The sequence below is a fragment of the Lonchura striata genome, chromosome 5 (assembly GCF_046129695.1).
Source record: "Lonchura striata isolate bLonStr1 chromosome 5, bLonStr1.mat, whole genome shotgun sequence".
NCBI classification, from domain to species: Eukaryota; Metazoa; Chordata; class Aves; order Passeriformes; family Estrildidae; genus Lonchura; species Lonchura striata.
The window spans coordinates 40,360,762-40,371,036 of record NC_134607.1 but is presented as its reverse complement, the minus strand read 5'-3'; positions in this window follow the sequence as shown (position 1 = coordinate 40,371,036).

Here is a 10,275-nt window from a genome sequence, read left to right as displayed (position 1 = left end):
GTTAATTAAGTCATCACTTCCTGACTCTTGTGCTGACTCTGCATGATAAAAACTGTTTTCTTAAGAGTGTGAGATATATGAAGCTGAAAGGGATCTCAGGTCCACACCTGAATAAGATAGTGTTAGGCTAGTGTTTGAAGCCAACAGCATTAGCTCCAGCTGTTCATTTCCAACATTTAATTAAGTCAAAGAAAAAAAAAAAAAATGGATGTGCCAACTGGATCACAACCATTACAGTGTTTAAGAGATGTTGTTTCCAGCTACGTAGGATACAGCATGGATACCTCAGTACCCTATGGACAAATAGGTGTTGGGAGCATTCACAGTGCTGCAGAGCTGCTGCCTCCATTGGCAGAGCATTAGCACTGATGGGAGTTATGTCCTGTGGAGCCTAATCCCCTTGCCCATAAGGCAAAACAAGTTCTAAACACAATGCATCCCATAATGATAACTTTTGAAATCAAGATGTCCTAATTTTGCTATATAAAAATGACAGGTGACCTTATGCTGTTACTAACAATGAAAAATAAGGTGTTTGTCTCCCAGTAGAAGCAAAACTAAACATAAAGGGATGCTTGCTTGGCTGCAGCTCTCCAGGACACTTTTAAGTGGATGTTTCAAAGTTCCACACACTCGAATGGAAAGTGTCCACAGCATTCATTCAGCTTTACATGTAGCACGCACCTCTTCTGGCTCATTTATTTTGAGGCTTGGGAAAATTATCCTATCCTCAGTACCATACTGTCTACACATAATCTATTACCTGTTTATTCCCAAAAGGAGGGTCTGTACCTCCTCTCAGGGGGAAGCTTGCAGATGGCAGGAAGCAATGACTGCATACATCAGCATCACCCTGCTTTTCACTCTGACCTAGATGGAATTTCTATCTTTTCTACCACAGACTGTCCCAGTCTTGCCACCCTTTCCTTCCAAGATGGCTGAGCTTAGTTTTTTCACTAGCAGCTCAATCAATTGAGCTAGTTTCCAGATTGCCACAGTCAGACTAACCCAACAAACTCCGCATGCTGGAATTAATACAAGTGCTCATACTAGGATTGACCCTTCTCCTTTGAATTTCCACCTTTAACTGGGTCTATCCTAAGCAAAAAACACTGGCACAAAACATTCCTGAACTTTCCCAGGAAAAAGCAGCTGCTGAGGCAGGCACCTTTTCCTATACTTCACCTTATTTACTGCTTCCTATGGGTCACTTGATGGCCTCCCTTTGGCTTGTAACACCTCCTCACCATTCAGAGGCACTTCAGCCTAATATATCACTAGTGAGCAGAAATAGATGTCCTACTTATTCAAAGCCCCATTTCAGGGGTTAGAAGCCACCTGTTTCCCTCCTTCAGTTACAGAGTGATATAACTTACATCTATCTAGAACTGTTACAAATATTCTGATGGTGCCTAAGCTGTCTTAATTTACCCCTTTGCTCTTAATTATTTTGCACTCTAAATTTCTTCTTATAAACCTTCTGAAAAATGGCAAATAGCTCTTTTTACAATCCAGCCGCAAAGAAAACAAACATTAATTACCCCTGCTTTTACACATGTGAGTAACTGGGCAGATACAAGATCAACAGAAAATTATTTCCCCATTATTTTCTCAAGGAAATTGGATGCCAAACCCTAGGCTGTTGCAGGAAATGTGGATGTTCCTGGTATTGCCCATCAGGAGTCTACAAGACACTGAATACTTCTACTAACCTCACCTATATCAAGCTGGGCAAATGTTCACACAATTTGTGGCTGAAACAGCTGGAAGTTAAAGCAGTGGTGCTCTTAGAAGCTATTGGGAAATCAAAGATAAGATTACTCAAGTTTAAAATTACAAGTTTCTCTGAAATTGTCTCCAGTGCCCAAGACTTCATAGTACTACTGCATGAAATACATGGAATTGCAGTCAGACTAGCATATTCCCGGTGGGGTGATCAGGCAACCGAGTCTGGGATGACTCATTTTCCCACATAGAATTATATACATGGCCAAAGCCATGAACATGTATTCTGGTTAAATGCGAATAGTCTACCTGGCTTCAGGTACAAAAGAAAGACAAAGACAAGTTCAGTGTTTCAGGGGAAAAAAAAAAAAAAGTATCACCATTATCCTCTGGATGACACTGAATCCATTTCCCTCCCATAGACACACCATGCCACCAGTAGCAAAAGGATCAACCCTTAACTTTAGAAATTGGGAGCATTTAGTTAACACCACCTCTGTCTGTACTCCAGCCACTCTGAAGCACAATCACCACCAGGGGTAGGTTATTTATGCAGCAGAGGGAATTTTTGCTAAAACACTGGAGTCAACCAAGTCCCACAGTCCTCAGTCAATATCTTCCAGATTCAATGCCAAATCAGAGAAAGACCTCACAGCTGTGTGCACATCTGAAAAGGTTTTTTGTAATACTTAGTACAGCCTGATGGAATATTTTGATTGGTTATCCCTGCAAACACCACAAAACAAATCACTAGAATGAGAATAAGAAAAGTCTCCTACAGTCAAACAGGACTACTTCTCTGACAAAGGAGATTTTTTTTCTGTTCCGTGTTTGGTTTTTCTATTAACCAGGTGCCTCACCATCATTGAATAATATGAACTAAGCCAGCCTGTGGGTACTAGCAATAAACTGCAAATCCCAGGAGCAGAGACCCTGCAAGACTTTCTGAGCATTGCCTTCTGGAACCATGGAGCCAGGCCCAGCATTTTCTGTTCTTTAATCAGCAGTCAGTAATAATGGCAACTCTTTTGCCCTGTTGGACTCAAAAAAAAGCCCCACTTCAGAACAGATGCAAAGCTGTTCTCCTTCAGTTGGAGTGCAAAAGGCGAGGAAGTAGGGAAATATTAACTTTTCTAAAACATCTGCTAAAGCGTCACCCGTGTGTTTTCACTTTTCTCATTCCTGAACACAGAAATACTTTGTTCATGACAATTCTCATGCAAGGAGATAACCTGAAAAGCACAGATGTGCAAATGAATTCATCAGAATGATTGCTGCTGCTTTGAGGAGACTTGCAAGCTGTGACAGATAATACACATTGCTATAGTAACACTTACACAAATATATATTTGCAGAAAGGTCCAATCCTCGAGGGACTCATTCAAGTCTTCATGAAAAGTTTCAGCTTGCCAGCGAGAGAGCAGACACAATCCCGTGAGATGGAGGAAGCCAATGGACTGTGTATTGTATGAATTACTGGTCACTTGGGGCTGAAACAAGTGATGGGAAATAGTTTGTGAGAAATCCAAACATTCGACTGAAACCTTCCAGAACCGAGGAAAACAAAAGTATTTATAAAAATACATCATCTTCCTGTGACAATGCACATCAGTTAGGAAATATGGAGTTAACTGTTTGCCCTGAAGAGTTAGATTATCTCTGCTAAGGTATGTAGACTTGATGCAACATACATCAATTATTGGCTGGCATGAAGTTGCTCTATTAAAAGCAAGTAAAAAGACTCACATGCACCCAAAGAAAAGTAGCAACCAAAACAGGAAGGAACATATTCTACATATTCCTAAAATAATTTCCCTTCTGTTTTAAGGATCCCCATGTATTAACTTATAATGGAAAACAATTATGTGCACACTAAAAACATGGTTTATTCAGAGCCTGTCACCTCTGTATAAAATATCAATTACAGCATAATCTACTGAGATTTCTTCAGGAGTGTCACTGTTTTCTGATTTTCTTTGAAACCATGAACACAAAATGTGATATGCCGAGCATATGACATACTGAACCAAATGTTCAAATTTTCTAACATGTGGGTTAAAATCACCTTATATTTACATTTACTCTGCACACAGATGCTTGAGTTGAGTTGAATGTGAAATGATACACTTCGATTCAGTTTATTCAGTTTCCACTGATCTACTGATAATATTAGTCATGTCCTTTGAAAGCATTCTGCTTAATTACACCCAAAATTCTTACAGATTTTAAGTTCAATGATGTAACTCCCGGTCAGAAATTAAACGTGTAAAGTTGTAGTAGTAGTAGTAGTAGTAGTAGTAGTAGATGAAATTTTGTCCCATCTTTAAGAAAACGTTGAGCAGTTGCCCTCTGTCATATCTGTCCATGGTTACAGCCTTACATAAGATAGGCAGAAAGAAGGAAGGCAGGGGTGAAACACAATAGCAAAAAATATCAATAATTCAGTCCTGAGATTTATGCAATAAAAGGAATTGTATTTTGCCTTTTCTTTCACAGAGTCTGTCATCATACTGATGAGCTTCAGCCTAAAACAATGTCATGCTTAAGAACTGCTTATGTGGGTAACTATTATAGCTACAAAGTTGTGTATTGGAGGACACACAATTGGAGGAAGCTGTAGCCATGTGCCCAGTGTATTGTTGACACAAGGCAAGATGTCTTTGTTTACTAGACACTGATAAGATCTTTTTTCGTGTTAAATGCCCTTTCCTAATTGGCACTGCTCACTGGCATGCTTCCATGCTAGACCCAGCAACAGCCTTTAGTCAAAGGAATCAGAAACAGCCAGACACTTGCCCTGACTGGTGCCTGTGGATAATTCTGCTGACACTTCTGCCTGGAGAAAGCATGCAGCTACATACCTCTGACAAGAGTTTTCAGCATTAGCAAAATCTTATAAACTGCTAATAGTCAGACATTAAATGTCTCCAGAAGAAGGAAGAGAAGTGGACCTAGCGACAGCAGACACAGCTGCTTGCTGGCTGTTGGGGTCACCTTCCCCAGCCCTGCACCCAGCAGTGCCCAGGCATCCTCTCCAGGGCTAGCCAGAGCAACTTGAACCCAGCAGGCAGATCGTGCTCTGAAACCCTGGATGAACACTCACACGTCTCTTCCAGTGGCTCTGCCATGGGACAGCATCTCCAGCAAAGAACAGTAATACAGCAGAAGACAAGTGTTATTTCAAAGTGCTGAAGTCCTTTCTCCGGGGAACACATGCTCATCTGTCATCATAGTCACTGAAGACAGCTGTCTGGTATCCTTTAACTTCCAGGTTATGAGTAAAATTGATGCTAAAACAAATCGACTGATACCTATTCTCTGAGTTAACCTGTCTACTGTAACCAACAAAACTGATTCTGCTTGCATTTGATTTTCTGTATGAGGATAGAAAATTTCTCTGACATTTTTGCAATGTTAAATAGCTCTGAACTCAGTAACCCACAATGTGCACAAGAAAAATGTGTATTTTAGAAATATCTCTACATTGCTGTTTCCCTATTGCTCATGCTTGTGTAAAGAGTATAACAGGCTCTTGAGCTCCTGCAAAGTATGACATACTCATCCTCACAACTACCACTAACTAGCTGAGGAGGATTTTCTGGTATACCCACCCCTGTCTTTTAAAAAATCCCTCTCAAAATGATTGAATAAGAGCTGAGTATGGAGACAGATCATACACAGTCACTATTTGCTCTATGCCACCATGTAGAAAGTAGTGGTGTGCTTCCTGCCCAACTCTTTGACTCATGTTTTGGGGAAGCCACCACAAGCTGTTGCATGCAGAATAATTTCACATGATTCCTGAGGTGTCAGTCAGCAGAACTGGGGGTGAAGAAATAAATCTGACTTTAAAATTAGAAATTTCCCAGAATAGATTTTAGATGGGGAAAGAAAGTGTTTTCCCCAGTTACAGCTGAGGAAATGCCAAGCAAGTTCCTAGGTTAATATACTTTTGAACTGAGAGAAAACAGGTGCATCTGTCTTGACTCTATAGAGGGAAGACAGATTATATCTCAGTGATTTCAAGAAAATGGAAATAAGGAAGAAAAACTTTAGATGGTATTTATAGGTAGGAAAAAAACATAATTGGCATGGTCCATAAGTACAAAGATTCAGTCATTGAAGTTTGAATTACTGCTGCTATGAGTAGTAAGAAAGATAACAGAGCATGAAGCAATCATATTCAAGTGCACAAAAATCCCATCTTTGCCTTTACTGGGAAAATGGCAGCACTTTGTTGGGTGGAAAAAGAAGTTTTGCAAATAGCATTGAACCGCTAAGAAACCAAGGCTAGGTTCATCACAGAACCTAAAATGCTGGGAGAAATTATTCAACACCATAGCAGAATCACCTCATTTGTTCCACAGGAAAGAAGATTCACTCAGTCACCTCTGAGACTTTCCATGAGGTGCATCAAAGGTAAGTTTGGAGGGGATCCTAAGAAGCATGCAGATGGAAGGCAGCAGAAGAAGGGATCCCTGAGCAGTTCAGCCCTTGATGATTACCCAGGGCACCAGGCCAGTGCTGCAGCTCATGATGCTGGAGCTCACATTGATACCAGCACCTGAAAAAGTAAAGCTATGTAAGGTATGGTCAGGCTGAGGAGAAGAAAGGCTCTGCAACATGATCTGTTCCATCTGTTCTCCTCACCAGCCAGCAATTTAATCCCTCTGCAGATAACACCTAACAGGACAGAAAGAACAAAGCTGTCTCTACTCAGGCAGTGTGGCACTATGCAGTATCACATAGACCATGTCCCTATAGGCAAATTTACTTTTAACTCAGACTAAGATGACTATGTCCATTCTGCTTCCAGCCTACGCTCTCCGAATTGTCCCTGTCTATCTTTCTCTGCAGGAGAGTTAATTAGCACAAGGGAAAATCAGCTGTGGAGTGTGTGAATAATTAAGGATGCCTGTCAGAGTTTTTACTCTGGTCCTAATATTTTTAGTATGGTTGAGGCAGCCAAATCAGTTTTATTTAGTTTGGGCACAACTCTGTTCCCACTGAGCCAGCTGGAAGCATCACATCCAGAGCCCCAGGAGCCCCAGAGCACAGCACCAGGAGCTGGTACACTGAGCAGGATCCATGCCTGACTCCCTCCTGCTTCCTGTTCCAGGAGCTCAGGAGCAATGATCCTGACCCCTCCTCAGCTGCTTTCCAGTGCCCATGGGACAGCACATTATAATTAGGAAGACCTCCCTGAATTATTTCACCTGGCAGCATCATGCAGAAATTCAAGCTGGCTTTTTGCAGAGCTGCCTTGGGAAACCATGGTATCTGTATGACTCAGATATTTCATCCCCATTTTCCCCTGGCTTCTATTGCAGGACATTTGATACAGTTTCTGTGTCTTTCACATGAATATTAAATTATGTAGAGCCTGATCCTGCAACTTTTATTCATTCACTTCTTTTGACTTCCTGCTTGTGCAAGAAGGTGTGTACCTGCAAGACTAAGGTCTAAGTGATCATTTCCATCTCCTCCTTTGTATATTATTGATCACTCTGTACTTCTGCCTTATTTCCCCTGGCAAAGCCTTTCAAAGTCAAAGGAAATGAAACAACACTTCCCTCTACTGGGAGACCCCGGAATTCTAGAAATTAGTGTGAAGTGTTAAATTTTTCTGAGCTACTTTTGCTAGGTTGAGGGACAGGCCATAGCAGCAGAGGGCAAAGACAGAGAAGAGGTAGATTTTTTTGTTTGTTTGTTCTTTAGAGAGTTCTTATAAAGCTTTGGAGAGTTCTTACGTAACTCACTCCTTTTTCTGCAAGTTTTAGTCTATGTGCTAGGTTTATTTTATTATCAATGCACTTCTGAAAATCCTTGTGCCACTCAGTCAATGTGCTGAGAGTTTTTAAGTCTTGCTGTGCAATTTTCTGGATCTATTGCATAGTTGTTAGATTTTCTCAGGCTGCAATTGCATGGTCTATTCTAGGACTCCAGTGTCAGTTTTGGAAAAAAAAAAATCAATCACCATCAATGGACATCTTTGAAACTCCCTTTGTGGGTATGATTCAACTGTAAGCTGGGGGAAGTCTCCAGGGAACATGGAAAATTTCACTTGTGGCTTATAGATCTTCTTGAGAAGGCTGTTCCACAGGGCTGGAAAGGGTGATTCCCACTGGACTCATGGGAGCCCTGAGATTTCCAGCTTTTTTATAAATCAGGATCAAGTAAAGCAAGGTCAAGCACCAGCTGTCTCATTCCTGATTTCCAGGCATCATCTACTGGCAGCTGTCCATAAGCTTTTCTATAGATAGAGAGATTTCTACTCGTTGTGGAGGCCACAGAGAAATTTGATAATAGGGGAGATTTATACCAAGTAATTCCCAGATACCTCTATTACTAGTTTTGTCTCTGTCAGGTTGCCTTCCAGCCTCTCTCAGGGTTCTGCACAGTGCTTATGTTACCTTCCATACTTTCTGATTGTTCATAACTCTGTAATCAAATTAGGGCCATGAGTGTAAGTTTGTCCAACAGCCTTAACATCTACAAATCTGTCTTCATATGAAATCCAAAGTGTCCTGGGTTGCTCTTTAACTGACTAAGTATCATTATCTAACACCTCTTTAACCAGTGAGGTAACAGATGAGGTATTTCAGCTGCTAGTAAAAGTTACCATTTCTGGGCTGAAACACAACAGCAAAACTACAGGCAGGAAAACAGCCACAAAACAAACTTTTCAACTGAGAACAGGAAGAATCATAGGTAAGACCTCCATGGTCAGACCCTGACCAGTCTGTGGTTTGTATCCAGCTCTTATTGAAACAAAGCTTTTATGAATTCAATAGTAGTTGCTCAAGGATGGCAGCTCTAATCTGGAGTTTTTCCAGGGGTTTTTTTTCAGTCCTCTGGAATAAACACCTGATGCTTTGGAAAAATCACAGCAGCATCCCTCAGGGGCTACAAGAGGTCAGACTGCCCTTTCCTGCCTCCTAAGACCCACTTGAATCACAGGTTCAGCATGCTGGCTAAAAAAACAACCACCAAAAGGTAATAATACAACTTGATTCATGGGCTTGACATGCTCAGTTGAGGATTCTTGCCCCACTTTTTGTTCAGTTAGTCAGTTCCTCTTTTTCACATGGAACCTCGGATACTGTGTTTCTTTCCTGTGTCCAGGAACATACTTGCCCTAAATCTGAAAAGGAAGGAAAATGTACTGTTGCTAAAAATGACCATATCATCATTGCAGGCAGGTCATGAGTTCTTTACGCCAGCAGTTAAGCAGTCAAGCTCAGCTAGCTCCATTTGATGAAATCAGGTTGCATGTATGAGTAACTACTTATTCAGCCTCATATTGAATTCAAGATCTGGTAATTTTAAGTCAGAATCAGAAATCAGAAAACCATAACGGATCACAAGACCTAAGTCACATTGTAGGAAAGGACTTTCTGTTCTTAATTATTCAGAGCAGTGGGACCTCAAGACTTGGCATCTCGCATTGAGGGGAAAATGGTCCTTTTATTTGGTAGGAAAACAGCACAGCAACCTCCCAGAAACAACATAGCTGGAAAGAATAGAGCTGGGAGATTTCCTTTTAGGGCAAATCTCTCAACCATTCACTGATTTATTATTAACATTTGTACTGCTGCTGTGCTAAAAGGTCCTGGCTGGCTTGGGCTCCAGCAGGCTAAGTACCATCCTGATGGCTTTATCTGCAACTTGAGGCTGCAGTTCAGCCTGTAGTCCAAAGACCAAGATCAATGATACTTCACACAGCTGAAGGGTGACCTGCTTGTCCTTTAAGCCAGAAAATTGTGGCAGAGAAGAGGTTCCCGGGTGAGGGCTGTCCTTGCAGGTGGAGTGGTCTAAACAGATTTCATTTTGAAATTGACACCAAATTTGAGCAAAATAAATGAAAGTTCCAGCCTCTGTAGACTTTCCCATCTGATTTTCAGACCTGTATGACTTGAACACAGAGGTCCATCATTCCTCATTATAAACAGACATTTTCAAACTGAGGGGGGAATTTCAACCAGGTTTATGAGATACACCTAAATATGGCAGCAACTGCCTTTATAAGGCCTGATAACAGCCCACTGCATTTGCAGCACTGGTCTCACACTGTCTTTGCTCACTGTGGGTAAAAAAGCTGTAAATTCAACCATTGCAACATGTTTGACTCAATGATCTAAGAGATCTTTTCCAATCTTAATGATTTTGTGGTGCTTTTGGGTTTTTTGGTGACTCTTTCTTGCTTCCTGCTCTTGCTCTGCATATAGCTGAATGCTGTTTGGTTTGCACTCCATTATAGCTCCAGGATCCCCATGGATTTGCTTTGTGACACCATAAATGCCTGCATCTTGTTTCTACATCTGATTTCACTTCACCAGACACAGAACTTCTTACCTCATGATCTTTAGAGATCTTTTACAGCCTTAACAATTCTATGATTCTGTAAATCAATTAGCTGAAGTTTAATACTGACATTTCCCCAATGGATTTTACTTCAAATTCTCTTTCTCTCCTCAGTAAATCCCATCCATCTCAGACTGATTAGGCCTTGCATTTCTCCACTAGCTCATGATAAAATTCATCAGACCC